At 35.1% G+C, this 17,991-nt stretch overlaps 1 protein-coding gene across 8 annotated transcripts in view; it reads right to left on the bottom strand.

Moving 5' to 3' along the window:
- The window catches only part of JMJD1C (jumonji domain containing 1C), a 346,802-nt gene that overhangs the window by 84,007 nt on the left and 244,804 nt on the right, over positions 1–17,991 (bottom strand). The window contains exon 1 of one of the 8 annotated variants that reach the window (XM_014833342.3): positions 990–1,614. The exons of 4 other annotated variants lie outside the window; for them this stretch is intronic. The gene's annotated coding sequence lies outside the window, so the exon portion shown is untranslated. Of the gene's footprint in view, positions 1–984; positions 1,615–17,991 lie in introns of those variants that run through there. 3 more of the 8 variants (XM_044755766.2, XM_014833343.3, XM_070488638.1) reach the window with 3 other exon arrangements.

The following is a 17,991-nucleotide window of genomic DNA, read 5'->3' on the forward strand; positions in this document are numbered from 1 at the left end:
CACTAATTTAAAATAGAATATTCATACTTGAAATAAAACACTTTTTTGACTTTATTAATCGAGTAAGAGTTCTTTTAAGGCCCATTGTCTGTGTTAACCGTGCTTTAAAGATAGTCTAAAGCCAAAATACTTAGTCGAGAGCCTGCATTTCTAGTAGGGCCTACCACGCTATAGGAAGAATGCTTAGAACAACTGTATCCTGTTTGGGGCTCCATGCTGCACCACATTCCATTCACATGAGGAAGAGGCGAACAGATGAGCCCTCCTCGAAAAAACATTTTTAAAATAAATCAGCTACAGCTCTCAAACATAACTCAGCTGCTCAAATAAACCATGTTAAAGTTCACCATTTAACATTTAACTGGAAATTCATGGAGTTTATATCTGCAGTCTGAGTTTCTAACAATCTCTGGTTAACATTTAACAATTCCTTTTCAAGTAAAAAAAAAAAAAATCAGCCTCACTAACTACAAAAATCTGATATAAATCTCACTAAAGGAAAATACTGAAGCAGAAAACAACCTAAGCCAACATTTTAGAAGTCAAGGTTTAGTCTACAAAAAAAAAAAAAAAGACTGGACTGACTTGAAAGAACAAAGTCCAAATTCCCACCCAAGCAGGTCTATTGAAAAACACGATACTGTTGGAAAACAAGTTGGGGGTTGGGACAAGTCTATACCACACACACAGAAAACTCAGAAAACAAACACCCTCACTTCCCTTAAAACAATATATTCTACAATCCTAATCTGAAACACTTCTGCTGTAATACTTTAAACAATTAACCTTAGTTTTTAATCTTTTTACAGTGTTATGAATACACATAATAAATCTCTTTCTAAACAAATGAAACAGTTAAAAATTCTTACAACTAAGAACACTAAGGCTAGATCTATAAAAGGCAGTGACCTTAATTCCTAAGACTGAGAAGCAAAACCAAATGTAAATTAAGACAAAAGAAAAAGGAAGCAGAAAAATACAAACCGTACTTTGTTCTTCAGAATTTTAAAGTATCTTTAAATCTCAGAAATCCACGACATGGCTTTAAAGGCCAAAAAGTATAGCTGACATTTCCATTTTATTCTTCAGCAGTATTTTTTTATCTAGCCTAAATACTTCTTCAGTCTTCAAAAATCACAGGCAAATGGCTCTCAAACCAAGCATTTCTGAGCTCACTTGCAGCGTCGTCATTGTATAGGAAGAAAAGCCAAGACCACAGAACGAAGCAGAGGCTGTAACCTAACAAGTCTCCGAAGAGCAAATGACGATTTTTCTGTCTGCTCTGGCTCAGCCCTGGCAGTGGTGAGGATTACAACTCGCTCTTTGTCATCAGCCGTGTGGTGTTAACGACTAAGAAATCCTGCAGCTGAAGCACTACTGCATCCTCCGATCTGGGTCAGGATAATTTCTCCCGAGGTCGCTTACATAACCAGTAAGATACTCCAAATAGAGAGAACAGCCATCCATCAGCTAGAGAAAGCCTTTCCCACTGTACTCTGTCTGCGTGGAAACACTGCAGTAGCTTCCAACAGTGCAGACACCCAAATGAGAACGACTACTTGGCTTAGGGCAGACTGAGAGAAGGGAAGAGGCGGTGCTCTGTAAACTGTAACTAATCCCCCGTCACAGGTGCTGATGGAGTCACTTCCAGCACGAGTCACATTACTGGTGATTACTCATTTGGCTGCGGCCATAGAGACTGGCTCATAATTTTAACAACAGACAAAGACAGACTAGTGGCGAGACCGAGAGCTCAAGTTTACTGTCTCCTTCATAAAGCAAATGCAAATACAGAGTTTTTGCTTTCCAGATTTACCAAAGTAAGAAAGTGCAGAAAACAAATAATATGTAAATATCTCTCAGGTTGGCAAAAATGAAGCATAACGTTAAACCATCAAAAATACTTTCAGTGTGTTTTCAAGTAAAGGCTTTATTTTTAGTTTAATCATTTCTCCTTAAAAATATACTGATACAAAAAAACTTCACGAAAAAAAGTTTAAAACATTTTTGGAGTAACAGTCTAACTGAAATCAAACGACTTAACCAACGATCTCAGAGGCACTATACTGAAAAGAAAAACAAACTGCTAATACTTACTTTGGTAGATTTTTAAAAAAATACTCCTGAAACATTTTCATTCTTTATAAAAACAGTTCAATTTACACAGTTCGCAGTTATAAAAACCTATGATTCGAAAGTAAAATCACATTTTTCTGACATGTTATCTAACAGTACACGCTCTTAACTTCTTTATAAACCTAGAGTTATACTGTCCAATATGGTAGCCACTAGCCCCATATGACTATTGATCTCCTGAAATGTACTTAGTCTGAATTGAGATGTGTGCTGTATGTATAATATATACACTGAATATGAAAAAAGAATGTAAGACACTTTTAAGTGAAAGAAAACATTCACCTATTTTTAATGAATTTGCTCCAATGTAGGTGTCTCAATTTCAATAAATCTAAAAATTCACATTGATTTTTTGTTTGTTTTTGAGGAAGATTAGCCCTGAGCTAACATCTGCCACCAATCCTCCTCTTTTTGCTGAGGAAGACTGGCCCTGAGCTAACATCTGTTCCCATCTTCCTCTACTTTATATGTGGGATGCCTACCACAGCATGGCTTGACAAGTGGTGCCATGTCCGCATCCGGGATCCAAACGAATGAACCTGGCGCCGCGGAAGCCAGACGTGCGAATTTAACTGCTGTGCCACCAGGCGGGCCCCAACACATTGATTTTTTTATACCATGTACACAATCAATTCATCAAACAATTGTTAAGAGAAAAACTTTTAGCCAGCAACCAGTGCTCTGTCCCCTTATACCTATTCCAGGTGTATCATTTGGATTTCATTTCACAGAAATCAGGTTAACTACTGAAAAGAAGATATTTTCAATTTAGTGTATGATGGACTTGCACTTACAAAAATCTCAATCAATCCTTTTTTTGTTTTAAGCATGAAAGAGATAGGTAATGAATATTCTAAAAATGTTAGTAAAATAGCTTTAGAACATTGATGGTGCTAAAATATAACTTTAGAAAAACGTAATTTTTTAATAATGAGTCAAGTGAATATTAAATCATACACACCATCCCAATAATTCATTCATAATTAATCACTTATGACATGAATATAAAACATAAAGGGAAATACAAGAATTCACAACGTCATATAAGTTACCAAAAAAAACAACTGGATGAATATGCTAGCCTTATTCTGAGCCCCAAACAATAAAGAAACATCAAATGCTTGATGCAGGTTATTATATTATGAACTATCAAATTTCAAATATATTTCATACATTTCTACAATTTATTGTACATTAGAGAATGAGTTCAATATTTCACATGATTCATCTCACAATCTCACGTAAATTCAGGTTTGATTATATATGACATAAACTTAAAAACAGCTGTCTGTTTCTCAAGTACTATTAGTTTCCTACAGAACCAAATAGCACATAGAACTACACTTAGCTAACAATTCAACTGCCACACATTTATATATTTCTAGTGACATAAAATTCAATAATTTTTATAAAATCAAAATAATTGACATCAATACTGAAAAATAATTCATTTTTATTTCATACTACATCATGGTTAAAGCAAAATGAGATTCTTCTCCATTACTATCAAGAAATGCTATACAGTCAATTCTTAATGCAAATGAAGGGTGCATAGAGGTGCAACTAGTTGCAAACCATAAATATCTTTTTAATATTTAAATTGGACTTGATAAATATTTTTATAAATATATGAATGTGAGTCTGGTCTGGTAATCTGGTAAATTTCTAACACAAACAAAAACAGTGAAGCAACAACACAGAGAATCAACTTAGTAGAGAGCATAAGCTGCTCAGCTTTTACATAGTCTCCTTAATTCTCTGCTGTTCTTACAACTCATTAGGGACAGCAGATACCACCGTTCAGAACAGCGAAAAGCACCAATTTGAGAATGCACTTTAGTCCTTTAAATTGGTTGTTCTTATGGTTTATATGTTCCTTAATTGATTAAGGAAGGAAGCTTAAGAGCTACTGTTAATTTTTCTTTTTTTTCTTTTTGTTTTGGGGGGGCAGGGTAAAAGGCCTTTCTGGCAGCTAAAACAGGCTAAAGGAAGAGGAAACTACTCCAGTTACTGCCCAGAAATACACATCTCTGACTTCCTTCCTTTTTAGCTGGTTTCTAGGTTACAAGCTGAATAAATCAACAGAGGTGAGAAAGTAAACAGCGGCTAAAAGGAAGGCAACACTGTATGGCCATCTGAAGAAAATCTGTTCCTTCCAATAATGTAAGAATCTTATACATGCAATTAAGAATTAAAACAAATGACCATTTTGGTTCCATTTATCTGATGCCATGAAAGAAATAAACCCTCATTATAGATATGGAAGCCTAAACAAACAAGTGCATTTCTCCAAATATAAAGACTTTACAAAGAAACAAAAAGCTCTAAGTTCAATGGCGAAGTATTATAAATATTTTCTTAGACATAAAGGTAGGAAAAGAAAATGAACAATAGCAGTTAAGAGGATTTCAACTTGATATAGTCTTACATGAAAGTGAGCTAGGTTCAGGAAAAAATTTTTCAATATGCCCTATTATCCTATACATCTATTAAAATATATAATCAAATGTGTAACTCCTGTATCATGGTAATGTCCAAAAGATTAACTTTGTCACATTAATGAATCCATGCAGATCTTTCAGACACTACAAGGTTGTGTAGCAGTTTCATCCCGACAAGAGACTATATGAGTTCTACAAGGATTTCCAGATGGTATGAACCTAATCTTACTGATTTTTAAAACTCCCTTTCCTCCCTCAAGCATGTAGCACATTCTTTCAACCAATACGTATGGGATGTCTTCTATGTGCAAAGCACTATAGTTGGCCCTGGGGACACAATGGTGAGGAAGACAGCTCAATTCCCACCCTAGCACGTTTTACAGACTTTTAGAACGAAACAGACATTAACTGAGACATAAAAAATTACAACTCTGTTAAGAACTCAATTAGGGATTGGAGAATTAGTGCTCCTTTCCCTCCTTTCTTCACTGTATCTTTGATAACAGCCCCAATCATGAGAGGAGGGGAGCGCAACAGAATATGTACTTTTTTTAACTTTGCAGATATCATGTCATAGATTTTAATAACATATAATTGAGCTAAGAAAGAAACTATTGAGAATATTAAAATAATGTAAAAACACTCTACACAAGAAGTCTCTATATTTTTCAATAAGCATTATGGCTGAATTCAGTGTCCTTTCTTTTGTTTTTTCCTTCTAGACTTTCTGAATACTAATAAGGCACATGCTCTAAATCTACAGTAGATCTATGAGTTTGTCATCTCTATGACTTCTCTTTCAGAATCTCCCTGAATAGATAATCATCCTTCCTCCCAATTATTATGAGGTTTCTCTTCTCTCTCTACAACATAGCAGGTATATGCCATTAAGACAATCAATTCTTCCTTACACAAATAATTCCAGACTTTATTTTTATACCTAAATTTTCAACTTCATATTTTGTACTTACTAGGACACAGTCATATTTATATCCTGTTACCACATAAAGCCAAATATTACTAGAATTAAATGCTTAACCTTCTTTCTTAAGTTATTTGCATTTCTTTCGAATCACTAGAAGTACTATCACTACTTCTTTAGAAGTGGATACTTCAAAATCATTAATACAATGACATCCTTGATAATTTACTTTGTTTTCTTTGCTCATATAATAATATTTTGAATATCTGATGTTTTTCCTTTAAACCTGTCAATAATAAAAATGTAATTTTTCTATAAATTCTTCCATAACTATAATATGACTTCAATAAAAATACCAATAATATTTTGGAACTACACGAATCACTTTTATGAAAAAGCAAAAATAATTAGGAAAGTTCTAGAAAGAAAGAAAAAAGAGAAGTCAATGACAGGAAACTAGCCCTAAGAGATAGTACAACATATTTCAATGCTCCAATTAATACAACAGTGTAAAACTGGAGCATTAATAAACAATCATCAATGGATAATTTAGAAAGTCCCAAAATAGCATCAAATAAGTATGGGAATTTAGTGTAAGATAAAAGTGGATTTTCAAATCTGAGGGAGAAAAAAAGAGAATGAGAAAACTGAATAAAAGAAAAACAGGCTTTGGGCCAGCCTGGTGGCAGCAGTTAAGTGCGCACATTTGGCTTCCGTGGCCTGGGGTTTGCTGGTCTGGATCCTGGGTGCAGACACGGCACCTCTTGGCAGGCCATGCTGTGGGAGGCGTCCCACATATAAAGTGGAGGAAGATGGGCATGAATGTGAGCTCAGGGCCAGTCTTCCTCAGCAAAAAGAGGAGGATTGGCGGCAGATGTTAGCTCAGGGCTAATCTTCCTCAAAAAAAAAAAAAAAAGGAAAAGAAAAGAAAAACAGGCTGTTTAAAATGGAAATGGAATTTTAGAGATTAATAATCTCATTTTCACACATAAAGAAATGAAGACTCAGAGAGATGAAGTGACTTGTCTTGTCAAAAATCATTTTTATAGAAACCCTGGGACTAGAATCCAGATTTCCTAATTGATAGCTGAATGATTTTTACATTGTAAGATGGTGTAAAAGAACTGTATTGTTTTCATGCTTGTCAGCATGAGGTGGCAGAGAGCAAAGTGTTTTGCCATCTGCTAAAATAAAACTTTAAACTTTGAACTTAAAACGGAGGAAAATGAAACCAGTCTAGAAGAAACTGCAAAATCATATATACTGAGGAAAAGAGGTAGAACATAATAAATTTATATATTCTTAATATGCTTTACTGACACTTATGTCACCTTTCAGAAAGGAGAAATAAGCAGGATTGGGAAAAGAAAGGAACTCAACATAAAGGGATTTTTAAAGCTATGTTCAGAAAAAGAACACTTTGGAAGACGATAAAACACTAATAGTTAAAAGGGAAATTTAATTTAATTCCTATTTTGTTACTGTTATTTCTGTCAAGAAAAAATATTTTTAATATGGAAAGTATAAACTGGATATTAAAAATGAACTAAACCAAAAAGGATAGGTAGAGGATCCTTTTTTGTTTTAGGAAACAGAATTAGTTTCCCTTCTAAATAACATAATTATATTAGAGATAATTTGGGAAACAAAAGAAATGAGTGAAAAGGATCCCATAGTTTTAACCATGAACTCAGACAGTTAACCATGTAATTGCACTTTCAGCCTTTTTTTCACAAGTATATTTGTTACCAAGTTTCAAGGTACACACAGTTTATAAATTGCTCATTTTACTTAGTACTCTTTTCACGTCAGTACATTGCCATCATTTTAAATAGCTACCTGATAAATACTTAATCAAGTAAATGAGCATTAAGTTTTCTAATACAAAAAATAACAGGAACATCTTCATGCTTTTATTAAACAACTAAAAATCAACTCAAATTTATGTAGGTTCAAATAAATTACATGTTAGTAAATTAAATTGATAGGTATAAACTGAGAGCTATTACTGGTAGTCTTTGAAAGAAATCATGGCATTATCAAAATATTAGAGATAGGCATCTGTTAATATTTATAAAGGAGGAAAGGGGCTATTTAGAAACAAACTACATGCTAGTAAACCTGAATTCCAGCAAAACTCCATGATGGATACTAAGAATCATTAAAAAGAAAATACACAGTGATGACTAATAGCCAAATAGATTCTTTGAGAGTAATTTGTCTTTTAAGAAAAACAAAGGTTACTTTTATCAACACAACCTGCAATAGTTAAATCAATAAAATATGAGTTAGATGACAGTTCTTGTTGCATTTGTAACTGGTTAAAGAGTACTGAATAACAGTACTGTTTTAACCTATAACATGTTATCCCTTCGTCTTTGGTCTTACACACAATCACCTGAAGGCTATCTTTATTGGCATATTAACATGACAGAATAATTCAAAAATATAACTTACAAAAATACAATTAAGACCTAGATTTTGAAATCATCAAGCAAAGGTAAAATAAGGATTGACCCTCCAAATTAATAACGAAAAGGTTAGGTTCTATTTTTAGGTTTTAAAAAAATCAATGACGTAAGTAAAATGTAAGGGAGATCTAGCTTCCTAGAAATTCAAGTGAAAGAATCCTGGAGGATTTCAATACACTAAACCAAAATAAGTGATGTATTTAAAAAAGCGGGGGGAGGGGCACATCAAATTTTGCCACAAAGTGCCCAGATCAAGGGAGGTAACAGTCCTTTTAGAGTTTGCATTGGTCATACCATCTCTGAATATCTTGTTCAGTTTGGAGCATCATAATCTAAAAGGAACAATTACAAACTGAGATGTGTCAAAGGCATTTAAAATCATGGATTGGGGCTGGCCCCGTGGCCGAGTGGTTGAGTCTGTGCGCTCCGCTGCAGGCGGCCCAGTGTTTCGTTGGTTCAAATCCTGGGCACGGACATGGCACTGCTCATCAAACCACGCTGAGGCAGCGTCCCACATGCTACAACTAGAAGGACCCACAACGAAGAATATACAACTATGTACTGGGGGGCTTTGGGGAGAAAAAGGAAAAAATAAAATATTAAAAAAAAAAAAGTCATTTAAAAAAAAATCATGAATTATTAGGATCATCTGAAGGAATGGAGCATGTCTTGCCTGGAGAAGAGGAGAAGGACAAACGATAATAATGTACAATTATTTAAAGGGTTAGGTAATCTGGAAAAGAAGAAACTTATAAGTAAAATTTCCAGGAAGGCTAATTCTAGCTTAGCAAAAAGAATGAATAAAATTTCTAATAATTAAATACTACCAAACCAAAGCAGACATACTCATGAAGTAGTGAGCTTCCAAAAACTAGAAACAATCAAGAAGAATCTGGATGAAAACTAAGTTGACAAGTCTTGTCACTGAAGGATCCCATTTCTGGCTTTGGCAAGGAGTAGTTTATAAAATATTAAGGATTCTTTCCAATTCTAAGATTCTAATACTGTCTTCTTTAAGCCACTTAATGTTTAAGAGCAAAGTGAACATAAGCAAGATTAAACCAAACTTTTCATAAACATTGCTACTAATTTTGTACATATGAAAGCATAAAAAGAGTACTGCTGAATGTTCACGTACTATTCACATAAGGTGGCAAAATTAAAAGTAAAAAGTAACATCTCCCATTTCAGACTAAATTAACTTAACCAAGGCTTATTCCACTTGGCAGAAATAAAACTACACGGGAGACTTCTGTGGCACAGGATTTCTATAATCCACAGATCTTTTATCTCTTATGATGAAAATGCAAATATAATTCTGAGGGAATAAGAAATATTACAGAATTAAATCAACCCAACCATAAATGCAAAGCATGTGTTAAAATGGTAATAATCACAAAATCAGAGAAGAAATGCAAAGTTAAGCTAAAATGAAGTTTGTCTTACAGTCTTGAGTCCTGTCAAACATATATGATCCTCAGAGAGTAGAGTATACGCCCTTATGTTTGCATATGACTGATATCCTGGCCCTTTTGTTCTAAAACTAATTTTAAAATATATTTTCCAATTTTTCTTAATCATTTCATTGTTTGTACTCTTGGAAACTTGAATAGGATATCTATTTCTTTACTGGTTTTGTTCATTTCCGTCTGGCAAACATCTGTTTCTTATGCAGCACAAGTCAATAAGGCTCTACAATTATTTCCCCATTACCTCTTGTTTGTCAAAAACTCTGATGATGTCAGCAACAGTCTGGAAGCTGAATTTTTCAACTAACAAGGGGAATTCACAATTTCCATTAAGTACGACAGTAACTATTTTAGTTATTTTAAAAATTAATACATTTTAGGTGACAATGATCACGTAAGCTGAGTAGCATATAGATTTGAAATATGGTAATACCAAAGTTTCAAGCATATTTCTTTAAGTATTGATAATTTGTGCCAACATTTTGACAGCCATGAAAATATCAAAGTACTGTTATGCAAAGTAAAAAGACTACAATGGAAGAACTTTACCTAAAGACTTTGGCACTAAAGTGTTTTCTTTCAATTACTAACAAATTACGATTCATTTAAAACGAACTTTCCTTCCCTTCTGATATGTTGTAGGACAATTTTAAGTTATAGTGCAAAATAGTACAGAAAAAATGAATACCCATAATCTAATTTCAGGTCAATAACCACTAATATAATTTTGATAGACTTCCTTTAAAATAAGTCTCTCTCCTTCCTTTAAACAAAGCTCAACATTTTCTTAATTCAGGTCACTTCCTGTTTCTCTGAGGACATCTCCTTCTTAAGGGATGAGGCAACAAAAGTCCCTAGGCTAACTAGGAAAGGAAAAAAGCTGAGGCCCACTAATGATGCCCAGGAGCCTTAAGTTTATCTCTGCAGAGAGAGGAAAGTTTCATGATAAGACTCTTCGTGGATAATAAAGATTCCTTCCAGGGTCTTAGTTTCCTTCAAAGTTTCAGACAGCCTGTAAGCAGTCTGGGCAAATAAACTTCTCCGGGACTCCTGGGGATTTAGTAGTGTTTTATAGCTTTTGAAACAGTTGTTTTTTCCTTGGGGATCTGAAAGCTTCCCTGCACTGACCACTTGATCACCTGCTAGGAGCTTTTTAAAAGAGAACAAGTTTTCCTAATTTCAGGAATCCTTAGGATCATCTTTCCTGCTTCCGGTCACATTTAGGTCAAACTATATTTTATGTTTTAACTTTCAGATGTATTCTGCTTGGCCTTGGAGAACATGAGCCAAGTTAAAAAGTTATATTATTAGTTAAAAAAAACACCATTTAAAATGGTCATGGAACTATACATTTTTCTACTCTGATAGGAAGAAACGCTACATAGAGAAGCAATTGTTTATGAAACAGGTTTATCAATGGGTCAATTAAAAATTCCTGTGTACTTCCATTGCCACTTCCTTTGCCAGGAAAGAGGGAGTTTTCTTTACCATTCTCTTACAGTGGAGAACTGGATTGAGCTTTGTTAGGCTTCATGTTTATTACTATATTAATTGGTGAAGAATCCTGAAAGGTATAGTTTGCTTCCAGAAGTTGATGCTCAAGGCACAGAGCAGAGTTAACCAAGTCCTAAAACAGTGGTTCTCGAAAAGTAGCCTCCAGTCCAGCAGCATCAGCAACACCAAGAAACCAGTTAAAAATGCAAATTCTCAGGCTCCACTCCAGACTACCTGAATCAGAAATTCTGGGGGTAGGGCCTAGCAATCTGTGTTTTAACAAGTCCTTGGGTATTTCTGAAGCACTGTAAAGTCTGAGAACAAGTGGTTTATAGCTAGTGTTCTTAACCTTTTTGGGGTCAAGGAACTTTCAGTCTGATGAAAGATACAGCTCCCCAGAAACATGACACACATAACTTTGCAGTACAGTTTCAGGGGTTTCCAAGATCATCTGGAGAACCTTCTAAAAATATACATTTCTAAGTTTTATCCTGATGATCTACTGAATCAAAAACTCTGAGGATGGGGCACAGTACTGTAAATACTTTTAAAACTTCATTTTTTCTTCTTTTCCCTGCTGCCTCAATATCCCCATGAACAGGCTGTAAACACTGCCCAGGTGACCAGGTTGATAAGGCTGGCGCTTGCCACAAGCTCCCCTTCCTGCCCTCCCCCTGACCATGACGGAGTAACATTCAAATGCACCAATGAAATCCCCTTGCTCCTTTTCTTGTGTACTCCAACCTGACCCCCAAGAAAGGCATTAGCCCAAAAGTCCTTGTGTGCTCTCTTCGCTCTCCACCTGCTGGGTTGAGCCCACTCCCTTGTGGCATGCTGTAACTTTATCTCTCTAGGACATAAAATAAACTTTGTTTTCCTATGTCTCTCTTGTAGCTGCACCATCACATAAAAGAACACAGAGAAGGCTCAGGAATCCTTAGTTTTAAAATGCTATCTGAGTTAAATTTGAGGTTCAGTCAGCTTTGGTAACCATTGTTTCAGGGAACTATGAATCTTGGTTGAGAACACCTGGCCTAGAGTGAATATAGTTAGGACACAGTGCCCCAGTCCAGGTCTTAGACATTCTCTTGATACATCAGTCTCTTTGTCGCTTTGCTAACTTAACCTCCTACTTTCTCAGGAAGCACAGGATCCTTAAATAGCTCACCAACACCTTACACTGGAAAGCTGCTCATTCTTGATGTGGGGATATTTGAACCATGTAGAGATCAATTTCACACACCAGGTTTTCAAATTCAAATAACCTAGGGCTAGTATAGGATAAGCTCTTTGGTATTATGCACAGAGATACTTATTTAAAGATGCCTTGGCTTCCTAAAAATATCAAGCAGTTAGAGCTGCTGCAGGCTCAGAAAGTGGCACTGCTGCTTCCCTAGATTACACGGAAAGAGAGAACACAGCCCAAAGAGTAAACAATATAACCACAAAGGTAGTTTCCTCTTGATGCTTTAAAAAGATGAGGATCCCAAGCACTGTGGTTCCCTACTTTCTACTCATAGCAGGAGGAACAAAGAGGAAGCTATTCAAGAAAAGACACGAAGAGCCATAAGTGTAGTTAATCATTCAACAAAAGATTTCAAAGCTGATTAAAACTGCCTGTGAAGCCACAAAAAATTTCCTAAGTCACATGAACTATGAACCCAGAATGAGTTGGCTCAAGATTGTGGCCCAAAGAGGTGAAGGCCCCAAATGACACCACAGACTTTTCTATCACATATCATCAATTTCAGCAATTTTTGGGGGGGAGGGGGGAGAATATATTCAAGTTACTCATTTTGAAATATAAAGCATAAAACATTCACTAGTATTGAATCAAGCTTTCAAACTGCATGCTTTAGTAACTACAAGTTCATGGCATTATTCATTTAGTTAGCAAACATCTGTGAAGCACCTATAATATGCTGCCAACCTACTATGCATGGTATTACATACAGGAAAGTAAGAATTGTCAGTATTTTGTTTTCCCTGGCATCTGTCTCAATAACAAAGGAACTAATCGCTGTTGTACAACAAACCTTAACAAGAGTAAATGTTAAATCTTCAGTTTAGGTTCCAAAAGGCTACTATTCAAGTATGGTGCAACATATACTCCAATCCCATCCCTCACAGGCACGCATTAATATAATATGCGGTAAAACTTGCTTGGCAGCTTTTGATGCAAAAAAGGATTAGGAAGTTTTATTCATTCTACAAATATTCACTGGAACATCTACAATGTGTTAAGCACTGTCCCAGAGATTTTGGGTGATGTAAAGATGAAGCTAAACAGAAACTCAGAATGAGGCAAGAACGTCCTGTAGTATGAATCTAAAACTGCTATTATAGTGTCCCAAACACATGAAGTGATAGTCCCAATGTATTGAGATCACTTCAAATGAAAATTAAAGGCATCTCATTCAGAAAGACATAGACATTACAATAAAAACAAAAGCAGGTGATCTGGATAGTGAAGGTATGTCTATAATCAAGTCATGTTACGACTGGTTAAAGGATCTGAGAATGTTTAGCCTAAGGTCTTTATGGTACTTTAATATATAGGAAAAACTTGATATACCTTGTTCTAGAGCAGAGGATCTCAACCTGGGTTAAAAGAAAAAAACAAAAAACACCCTTCAAGGAGTCCAGAAAATCCTTGAAATTATTTGTAAAAATTCATGTATATGAGCATTTTTTTCCTGGAAATAAGGTTACTGATAGTTTCTATCAGATTTTTAAAGGAATCTCTGATCCAAAAGATTTAAGAAACAGTGCACAGAAAATAAACTAGGTCCCATATATGGAACTTACGTACAGCCAGATTTTGGTTCAATGTTAGGAAAGCTTTATAACAATTTTAGATGCCCAGTAAATGGATGAGCTACCTTATAAAGTAATAATATCTCAGAAAGAAAGCATTCATGCAGAGAGTATTTATTTATATAAGATACAAGGTGAGAGAAGTTGAGGGTACACTTGCCAATCTGTCAGGGCTTTGATTTGAAAAGATATTTCTTCAGAAAATTTAAATCACATTTAAGAACAACAAGAGTTTTCAATGTTTATCAAAAGAGTATTAGAGGCTAAAATCATTCTTATATAAAAATTTTGTGTATGGGTAGGAGGTATATGACATAATAAGTAGCTGTAAACGTGTGTTTGTTGTATTTTTTTCTTTTTTAATAACATCCAATTCTGGGGCCGGCCCTGTGGAGCAGCAGTTAAGTTTGCATGTCCCACTTCAGCAGCGAGGGGTTCGCTGGTTGGGATTCTGGGTGTGGACCTGTGCACAACTTGTCAAGCCATGCTGTAGCAGGCATCCCACATATAAAGTAGAGGAAGATGAGCACGGATATTAGCTCAGGGCCAGTCTTCCTCAGCAAAAAGAGGAGGATTGGCGGCACACATGTTAGCTAATCTTCCTCAAAAAAAAGGAAAAAAATCCAATTCTGTTCTAGATAAGAAAAATAAATGGGATAGATGTAACTCATATAAGATATGGTTAGTATAGAGAGCAAGCAACCTCTGTGGCATATTAGACACAGAAAAAATAAAATGGAATAGACAGAAAAAGAATACATGGAAACACCAAGTATATCTAATCTATTCATTAAGCTCAGATCATGTCACCTACATATTGATAGCTATGTCACCCCTAAAATGGTCATTCATTGGTGACATCCATTATGGCCTCATGTGAATTCTGCCAAAAACATAAAAAATGAAATGCATGGCTGCTCAGCAAGTCTTTGGTGAGTTATACTTGTGGCCAGCCTTATTGCTGCAATAGTAAGCATGTATTGATTCCAGGCCCCTTCCCATGGGGGAGTTCCCAGGCTCACATCCAACTCTGGTCCTTACAGTTATGTTATCAGCAGGGAAGGCTGTGTACCATAAACAGGACAGAAGAACTTGGTAAGACCCAGAATTGAGTATTACGGTCCTTTTATCCCAGCTGCTCCCTATCCTGAGTGTGTTAATCAACCTCATATCTTTCCCTTTCTTTCTTTTTAAATTTTTAAAATAGATTTTATTTCTTAGAGTAGTTGTAGGTTCACAGCAAAATTGAGTGGAAAATACAGAGAGTTCCCATACACTCCCCACTCCCACACATGCACAACCTCCCCCATTATCAACATCCTAAAACCGAGTGATACATTTGTTATAATCAATGAACCTACACTGGCACATCATTATCACCCAAAGTCCAAGGTTTACATTACGGTTTACTCTTGGTGTTGTACATTTGTCAAAGCTACGGATTTTGACAAAGGTATGACATGCACCCATCATCATAGTATCATGCAGAACAGCTTCCCTGCCCTCAATATTTTTTGTGCTCTGCCTATTCATCTCTCCCTCCCCCACCCTCCCCCCAATCCTTTTATTGTCTCCATAGTTTTGCCTATTCCAGAATGTCATATAGTTGGAATCATACAGTATGTAGCCTTTTCAGATAGGCTTCTTTCACTTAGTAACATGCATTTAAGTTTCCTCCATGTCTTTTCATGGCTTCATAGATCATTTCTTTTTAGGGCTGAATAATACTCCACTATCTGGGTGTACCACAGTTTATTCGTCCATTCACCTATTGAAAGACATCTTGGTGGCTTCCAATCTTTGGTAACTAAAAATAAAATTGCTATAAAACATCCATGTGCAGGTTTTTGTATGAATGTAAGTTTTCAATTCATTTGAATAAATACCAAGGAACATAATTGCTGGATCATACAGTAAGAGTATGTTCACTTCTGTAAGAAACTACCAAACTGTCTTCCAAAGTGGCTGTACCATTGAACATTCCCACCAGCAATGAATGAGAGTTCCTGTTGCTCAACATTGTTATCAGCATTGGTGGTGTTAATGTTTTGGATTTTTTCCACTCTAGTAGGCATGCAGTGGTATCTCCTTGTTTAAATTTGCAATTCTCTAATGATATTCAATGTCAAACATCTTTTCACATGCATATTTGCCATCTGTAAATCTTCTTGGGTGAGATATCTGTTCAGGTCTTTTGTCCATTTTTTAAATTGGCTGTTTATTTTTTTAGTGAGTTTTAAGAGAGTTCTTTCCATATTTTGGACAACAGTCTTTAATCAGATACCTCTTTTCCAAAAACTTTCTCCCAGTCGGTAGCCTGTCCTCTCATTCTCTTAATGCCCTTCTTTGTTGCTATACATTTTTTAACTGATTTAATAACTCTGCAATTCCAGTATTTTAATATGATCTAGGGTCTTTTTGTAGTACAGCCTCTGGGAGACTCGCCAGTTAATGCACACAGAAGGTACCACTGTATCAGGGTAACTTCCTAAAAATGATAGTAAACTTCAGCTCAACTATCAAAAATTTAGAATTAGTGAAATTTAAATCACTGTTCTTCTCAGTTCATTCTTTTGGTAGTCATGTAAAAAGGCTTTCAGTTGGTTTATGCATATAAGAATTTCATAAGAGAAAGTTAAAAATTTTCTCTCTTGGAGAACTAGCAACTTACTTTCTAATTACTCATTTTGCTAGGCATATCATAAAAATTATTTATGATTTGAAGTAAAGAAACAAAAAACATGGATGTAAATTCATGGCTGGAAATGTTAACTAAAACAGCAAAAAATGACTAATGGATATAAAAACCTTTGGGAATATTTCTTTTCTCTTTTTTAGCACAGACAGCACTGATCATGAGTGTAAATTAAGACAAAAAGCAGTGAGAGTTTCTTTTCATGAATAGTTACTAGTGCTACTTGATGAATGGTATTTGTATATTTACTTATAGTTTAAATTTATGTATTTATAAGTTATGTTGCAATAAAGCTTCAAAAGAAAGTTGGTGGGCTACTGGTTGGATATTTAAAAATAATTTTCTTTTAAAGATAGCTTTCAATACAGTAGTATTTACTATAATTAAGATTTCATTAATATAAAATCACAGATGTCATAAATATTTAAATATTATGGCATTTTAGAAATGTCATTCATTATTCAAAAATCTGACTTTAGAGCAAAAATTCTAAGATGACTGCATCTGTTATTTACAAAATGAAAAAACATATAATAAATATGAGTATGAAAATCACAGAAAAAATATCTAAAAGGAAAGATTAGTGATAGATGCACAAAATCAAAGATGTACAGGGGCCGGCCCCATGGCTGAGTGGTTAAGTTTGTGCACTCTGCTTCAGCGGCCCCAGGTTCGCTGGTTTGGATCCTGGGCATGGATCTATGCACTGCTCATCAAGCCATGCTGTGGTAGCATCCCACAGAGAAGAACTAGAATGACTTGCAACCAGGATATACAACTATGTACTGTGGCTTTGGGAAGAAAAAAGAGGAAGAGCGGAAACAGATGTTAGCACAGGGCCACTCTTCCTCACCAAAAAAACAAAAACAAAAAAACACACAAAACACCCCAGCAGCACACACCTGCATTAAAAAAAGAAATCAAACGTACATTGTAGGCTTTTTCAGAAAAAGAGATGAAATGCAAGATAATACATTGAAAATATGTAAAATACATGAATGTTCTAGGAAGCAGTAAAAGCAAGCTTAGCTAAACACTGGGGAAAACACCCTTACAGAAAGGTCTACATACACGAATTAGACCACCGGAGAACTCTGAACACTTAAGAAAATTTCCCAAATAACAGACTGAGAAAAACTCCTGAGGTTATACTATAGGGAAAGACACTATACTGGCAAAATACAGAAAAAAAAAAATAAATGACCTGATAGTACTTGTCCATCTCTAATGTGTATGATTCCCCTGAGATGCTTATTTATGGAAAAAGCTTAACGTGTACACTGTTACAAAATGCTTGCAGTTTTGCTGTTAATATAAAATCATTTATATTCAGGGTTGGAATTCATTTTGCGATAAAAAGACAAAGATGAATAAATGAGCACTGGCTACAGAAATTTGTTACTGAGCTCATGAAAAGAGTATTGACAAGGTAAAGAATCAGCATGTGTGGGTTTTTTTTTTTTTTTTTTGGGAGATAACTAATTTTGAGTAAGAACACTAAATATATCAGTTATATATCTGTGGGAGCATTTCCAAATACTAGTAG

The sequence above is a fragment of the Equus asinus genome, chromosome 2, assembly GCF_041296235.1.
Source record: "Equus asinus isolate D_3611 breed Donkey chromosome 2, EquAss-T2T_v2, whole genome shotgun sequence".
NCBI classification, from domain to species: domain Eukaryota; kingdom Metazoa; phylum Chordata; class Mammalia; order Perissodactyla; family Equidae; genus Equus; species Equus asinus.